Source organism: Nerophis lumbriciformis, linkage group LG09, assembly GCF_033978685.3.
Source record: "Nerophis lumbriciformis linkage group LG09, RoL_Nlum_v2.1, whole genome shotgun sequence".
NCBI lineage: Eukaryota > Metazoa > Chordata > Actinopteri > Syngnathiformes > Syngnathidae > Nerophis > Nerophis lumbriciformis.
The window spans coordinates 30,267,501-30,274,725 of NC_084556.2; the positions used below are offsets into that span (position 1 = coordinate 30,267,501).

Consider the following 7,225-nt stretch of genomic DNA (forward strand, 5'->3'; position numbering starts at 1 on the left):
GCGATATTAAACTGATGTCTATCTATCTTCATGGCAGACCGCCTCCTCAGTGTCTCGGTGCCACATGCTCCGACAGCGAATCAAATCTCTTAACGGGATCAGAAGAGGGCGGGACTAGAGACGTTGTCCAATCAGATTAGATGGTGATGTGGCGTCAGCAATGGCTGCACAAGTTCAGATGTTGTGAAACACCTGAACGTCAGAAAATGTAGTTTATTGTACAAACAGCACACTAAAAATAAACTTAACTTACACACAACTTTAGTTAGCAAGTAGGTACCATTGCTCAAAATTATTTGTTTATGGCCCACAGAGCAAGCAAAGGAGAGGCAGCAGGAGCACATAGTGGCAGAAGCTGAACAAAAGTCAAATAAAAATACATATAGAATAATAAGGAAGTTAATCAAACACAGTTCTACGCTGTCTAAGTAGCACATTTATTAAAACAGTTTGTTCTACTTTTACAACTGAATTACCAATCGGTATTACATGTAAAATACATGGCAAATGTATCTCGTGTGACTAGTGATGGGTAAATGAAACCTCCGTGAGTGTATGGCACACTGTTGGTACAGTAGGGAATGTTGGGAGTTTCATATTGGTCATCCACCATCTGTTGGATTACGCTACTCATTAAATCTGACCTGCACATCCAAATTAATAGCATATCTATCTATCTATCTACAAACCCCGTTTCCATATGAGTTGGGAAATTGTGTTAGATGTAAATATAAACGGAATACAATGATTTGCAAATCCTTTTCAACCCATATTCAATTGAATGCACTACAAAGACAACATATTTGATGTTCAAACTCATAAACTTTATTTATTTTTTTGCAAATAATAATTAACTTAGAATTTCATGGCTGCAACACGTGCCAAAGTAGTTGGGAAAGGGCATGTTCACCACTGTGTTACATCACCTTTTCTTTTAACAACACTCAGTAAACGATTGGGAACTGAGGAAACTAATTGTTGAAGCTTTGAAAGTGGAATTCTTTCCCATTCTTGTTTTATGTATAGCTTCAGTCGTTCAACAGTCCGGGGTCTCCGCTGTCGTAATTTACGCTTCATAATGCGGCACACATTTTTGATGGGAGACAAGTCTGGACTGCAGACGGGCCAGGAAAGTACCTGCACTCTTTTTTTTACAAAACCACGCTGTTGTAACACATGCTGAATGTGGCTTGGCATTGTCTTGCTGAAATAAGCAGGGGCGTCCATGAAAAAGACGGCGCTTAGATGGCAGCATATGTTGTTCCAAAACCTGTATGTACCTTTTAGCATTAATGGTGCCTTCACAGATGTGTAAGTTACCCATGCCTTGGGCACTAATGCACCCCCATACCATCACAGATGCTGGCTTTTGAACTCTGCGTCGATAACAGTCTGGATGGTTTGCTTCCCCTTTGGTCCAGTTGACACGATGTCGAATATTTCCAAAAACTATTTGAAATGTGGACTCGTCAGACCACAGAACACTTTTCCACTTTGCATCAGTCAATCTTAGATGATCTCGGGCCCAGAGAAGCCGGCGGCGTTTCTGGATGTTGTTGATAAATGGCTTTCGCTTTGCATAGTAGAGCTTTAACTTGCACTTACAGATGTAGCGACAAACTGTATTTAGTGACAGTGGTTTTCTGAAGTGTTCCTGAGGCCATGTGGTGATATCCTTTAGAGATCAATGTCGGTTTTTGATACAGTGCCGTCTGAGGGATCGAAGGTCACAGTCATTCAATGTTGGTTTCCGGCCATGCCGCTTACGTGGAGTGATTTTTCCAGATTCTCTGAACCTTTTGATGATATTATGGACCGTAGATGGTGAAATCCCTAATTTTTTTGCAATTGCACTTTGAGAAACGTTGTTCTTAAACTGTTTGACTATTTGCTCACGCAGTTGTGGACAAAGGGGTGTACCTCGCACCATCCTTTCTTGTGAAAGACTGAGCATTTTTTGGGAAGCTGTTTTTATACCGGGCTTCACGGTGGCAGAGGGGTTAGTGCATCTGCCTCACAATACGAAGGTCCTGAGTAGTCTTGGGTTCAATCCCGGGCTCGGGATCTTTCTGTGTGGAGTTTGCATGTCCTCCCCGTGACTGCGTGGGTTCCCTCCGGGTACTCCGGCTTCCTCCCACCTCCAAAGACATGCACCTGGGGATAAGTTGATTGGCAACACTAAATTGGCCCTAGTGTGTGGATGTGAGTGTGAATGTTGTCTGTCTATCTGTGTTGGCCCTGCGATGAGGTGACGACTTGTCCAGGGTGTACCCCGCCTTCCGCCCGATTGTAGCTGAGATAGGCTCCAGCGCCCCCCGCGACCCCAAAGGGAATAAGCGGTAGAAAATGGATGGATGGATGGATGTTTTTATACCCAATCATGGCACCCACCTGTTCCCAATTAGCCTGCACACCTGTGGGATGTTCCAAATAAGTGTTTGATGAGCATTCCTCAACTTTATCAGTATTTATTGCCACCTTTCCCAACTTCTTTGTCACGTGTTGCTGGCATCAAATTCTAAAGTTAATGATTATTTGCAAAAAAAAAAATGTTTATCAGTTTGAACATCAAATATGTTGTCTTTGTAGCATATTCAACTGAATATGGGTTGAAAATGATTTGCAATTCATTGTATTCCGATTATATTTACATCTAACACCATTTCCCAACTCATATGGAAACGGGGTTTGTATATATATATATATATATATATATATATATATATATATATATATATATATATATATATATATATATATATATATATATACCTGAGGGTTGCAGGTTCGTTCCCCACCTCTTGACATCCAAAACGCTGCGGTTGTGTCCTTGGGCAGGACACTTCACCCTTGCCCCGGTGCCGCTCACACTGGTGATAGGTGGTGGTCGGAGGGGCCGTAGGCGCAAACTGGCAGCCTCGCTTCCGTCAGTCAACCCCAGGGCAGCTGTGGCTACAAATGTAGCTTACCACCACCAGGTGTGAATGAATGATGGGTTCCCACTTCTCTGTGAGCACTTTGAGTATCTAATAATAGAAAAGCGCAATATAAAATCGAATCCATTATTATTATAATTTTATATATGACATATATATATATATATATATATATATATATATATATATATATATATATATATATATATATATATATATATATATATTTATATATATATATATATATATATATATATATATATATACTCCCGGGCGCGGCCACCGCTGCTGCCCACTGCTGCCCTCACCTCCCAGGGGGTGATCAAGGGTGATGGGTCACATGCAGAGAATAATTTCACCACACCTAGTGTGTGTGACAATCATTGGTACTTTAACTTTAACACATACATACACATACATATGTATATATACATACATACCTTTTCTCCTCCAAACATATTGATGGGTTTTGTGGTCAAACAGCTCAATTTTTGTTTCATCTGACCACAGAACTTTCCTCCAGAAGGTCTTATCTTTGTCCATGTGATGTCAGATGAAACAAAAATTGAGCTGTTTGGCCACAATACCCAGCAATATGTTTGGAGGAGAAAAGGTGAGGCCTTTAATCCCAGGAACATCAAACCTACCGTCAAGCATGGTGGTGGTAGTATTATGCTATGGGCCTGTTTTGCTGCCAATGGAACTGGTGCTTTACAGAGAGTAAATGGGACAATGAAAAAGGAGGATTACCTCCAAATTCTTCAGGACAACCTAAAATCATCAGCATGGAGGTTGGGTCTTGGGTGCAGTTGGGTGATCCAACAGGACAATGACCCCAAACACACATCAAAAGTGGTAAAAGAATGGCTAAATCAGGCTAGAATTAATGTTTTAGAATGGCCTTCCCCAAGTCCTGACTTAAACGTGTGGACAATGCTGAAGAAACAAGTCCATGTCAGAAAACCAACACATTTAGCTGAACTGCACCAAATTTGTCAAGATGACTGGTCAAAAACTCAACCAGAAGCTTGCCAGAAGCTTGTGGATGGCTACCAAAAGCGCCTTATTGCAGTGAAACTTGCCAAGGGACATGTAACCAAATATTAACATTGCTGTATGTATACTTTTGACCCAGCAGATTTGATCACATTTTCAGTAGATCCATAATACATTCATAAAATATGTTTTTTGTGACCAACAAGTATGTGCTCCACTCTATCACAAAAAAATAAGAGTTGTAGAAATTATTGGAAACTCAAGACAGCCATGACATTATGTTCTTTACAAGTGTATGTAAACTTTTGACCACAACTGTATATATTTGGCTCGGTTCACTTGTTACTGATGAGCCACAAGCGGTAAAATAGAGAGCAGAAATAGACAAAGAAAAGGGTACATTATGTAGCAATAGGAATTGCTTGTATGTGTGGTGTTCCTACCCGGAGGGTTTAGAGAGACGCACCGGGAGAAGTGTGCCGTATATGTTGAATGGCAACTGTTGAATAAAAGTTCCCTGTGAGTAGGGTAAAGCTCAACCGTCCAGTTTGTATAGTCATTGAAAGACAGAACAAGCTGAAACACATTATGGAAAGATCAGATTAAAAGTCATGGCAAGAAAGCACTGTTTTGCCGTGAGACGACATCACTGCAGCAAATGCCTGCTGCGTGCTATATTCAGAGGTGGGTGGACTCTTCACTTCTGTGGTTAGATTACAGTTAAGGTGCATTGATAACATAAAATGTAGATTTTTACTGTGACTGCTTTAGTAAGATAGCATACAAGCTCAACAGAAATGAAAAGACGGTAGGCAGGAAGTCGAAAGGAACCTTTTATTGCGAACAGTCAGGTACGACATCAAAACATGTCAAGATACATCCGGTTTAACTACAGTAACAAAATAAAAATGTCTTACATTATCATTATGCTTTGTCAAAGATGTTTTGTAATATTATGTGATATTTGCACCTAAAAATGCTAGTACGTCAGTTGAGAAATATGGGGGCTGGGGGAGATTTATGGCTGGCTGAAATGTTGTGTAAATTATTATAGAATATGTTCTGGTTGAGGCTCCAATTACAGACTACTGTTTAGCAGGCTGAATATTACATTAATAAATAAAGAAGGTTAAGACATTGTCATGCAAAGATATGAATACCATTAACTTGTACAACATGTAATGTACAGAATATCAGAAGCATTTATTTAGGTAGAAATATCACATTACCAAACATCTTTGACAATCAAAGCATGATCCTAACAGACATTTTTTGTTATTAATGCATGAAACTGGTATCTAAATATGGTGTAACTCCTCCTCTGTATGCAAGTGCTCCTACGGAAGGAATACAAAATCTGTCCATCCATCCATTCATTTTCTACTGTATTCTTTCAAAATACAAAATCTGGCAAGACATCAATGCACTGCAAGCATTTAAAAAAAATGTTTATTAAAAGCGTACTTGAGCTGTTTACAAACGCATAATGTTTAAAACACATTTCATTAAAGCAAATTAATTGTCCAGTCATGGTGTTTCGACTTGAAAATGATCTGTCAAGGCTATACTTATCAATTCTGAAAAATGATATCAATCGGCGATTAATTTTGAGTTACTATGAACAAATGCAGGCAGCACGGTAGGGCAGGGGTTAGTGCATGTGCCTCACAATACGAAGGTCCTGGGTTCAATCCTGCGCCCGGGATCTTTCTGTGTGGTTTGCATGTTCTCCCCGTGGGTTGCCTGCGGGTACTTCGGCTTCCTCCCACCTCCAAAAACATGCACCTGGAGATAGATTGACTGGCAACACTAAATTGGGCCTTACGCGTGAATGTGAGTGTGATTATCTGTTGGCCCTGCGATGAGCTGGCGAGTTGTCCAGGGTGTACCCCGCCTTCCGCCCGAATGCAGCTGAGATAGGCTCCAGCACCCCCCACAACCCAAAAAGGGACAAGTAGTAGAAAATGGATGAACAAATGCGATTATCCCGATTAAATATTATACGGTAATCGTTTGACACCCCTATATAAATATATATATATACTGTATATATATATATATATATACTGTATATATATATATATATACTGTATATATATATATATATATATATATATATAAATATATATATATATATATATATGGGCCGGCGTGGCGAAGTTGGTAGAGTGGCCGTGCCAGCAGTCGGAGGGTTGCTGGTTACTGGGGTTCAATCCCCACCTTCTACCATCCTAGTCAAGTCCGTTGTGTCCTTGGGCAAGACACTTCACCTTTACTCCTGATGGGTGCTGGTTAGCGCCTTGCATGGCAGCTCCCGCCATCAGTGTGTGAATGGGTGAATGTGGAAATAGTGTCAAAGCACTTTGAGTACCTTGAAGGTAGAAAAACGCTATACTAGTATAACCCATTTATATATATATATACATACATATATATATATATATATATATATATATATATATATATACATACACACAAATTGAGGATGGCGCCGACAGTGTTGTCAATCTTCTTGGCAACTTTTTTGTAAACTGCTATGAACGACAAATCTAATGACTTTTCCCGGTGATATTGAGTCTTGTAGAGTCTGAGGTGAAAGCAAGCAGCAATCACCATCAGCGAACAGTGACGGCTGCTGCCGGTCAACTGTTGCTGCTGCTCTCTTTGCGCCGATAGCTACATGCTAGCTACATCCACAAGAAGCAGAGGAGTTTACTGTTTCAGTGTTGTCAACAAAAGTAAGACAGTTAAGGTAAACATATGCCTTCGCTAAACAGACAGCCACCACATGTTTGACATCTGTGAAGACCAAGTCCTGCAAGAAGATGTCATTCATATCACCACAGCTGATTTGTCTTACAATACCTTGGAGAGGCAAAATTACAGCAAGGATAAACCAAGTGTACTATACAAACAAGAGCATCAAGTTGTAACCACAGGCTGAATTTTTTTTTTTTGCTTCCTGGAAAACATTGGACATTTGTAAGTAATCGCAACGAGCTGGGGTAGCATTGTACCTAAAAAGGGATCAGCATTGTCAAACAAACTTGTTTCAACAACTGTTTAAACTAAAGAAGAGTAAATGGTGCACTACGTTAAGTTGTTTATGAGTGTGTTTACTAAATTATCTATTAGTAACTCATACTTGCCAACCCTCCCGGATTTTCCGGGAGACTCCCGAAATTCAGCGCCTCTCCCGAAAACCTCCCGGGACAAATTTTCTCCCGAAAATCTCCCGAAATTCAGGCGGAGCTGGAGGCCACGCCCCTCCAGCTCCATGCGGACCTGAGTCC

At 40.4% G+C, this 7,225-nt stretch overlaps 1 protein-coding gene across 2 annotated transcripts in view; it reads right to left on the reverse strand.

The window, feature by feature from the left end:
* The window catches only part of tm7sf2 (transmembrane 7 superfamily member 2), a 21,240-nt gene extending 21,146 nt beyond the window's left edge, over positions 1-94 (reverse strand). The window contains exon 1 of one of the 2 annotated variants that reach the window (XM_061963375.1): positions 1-94. This exon is cut by the window's left edge and continues 17 nt beyond it. The gene's annotated coding sequence lies outside the window, so the exon portion shown is untranslated. The other variant, XM_061963376.2, reaches the window with a different exon arrangement.
* Positions 95-7,225: the final 7,131 nt, after the last annotated feature.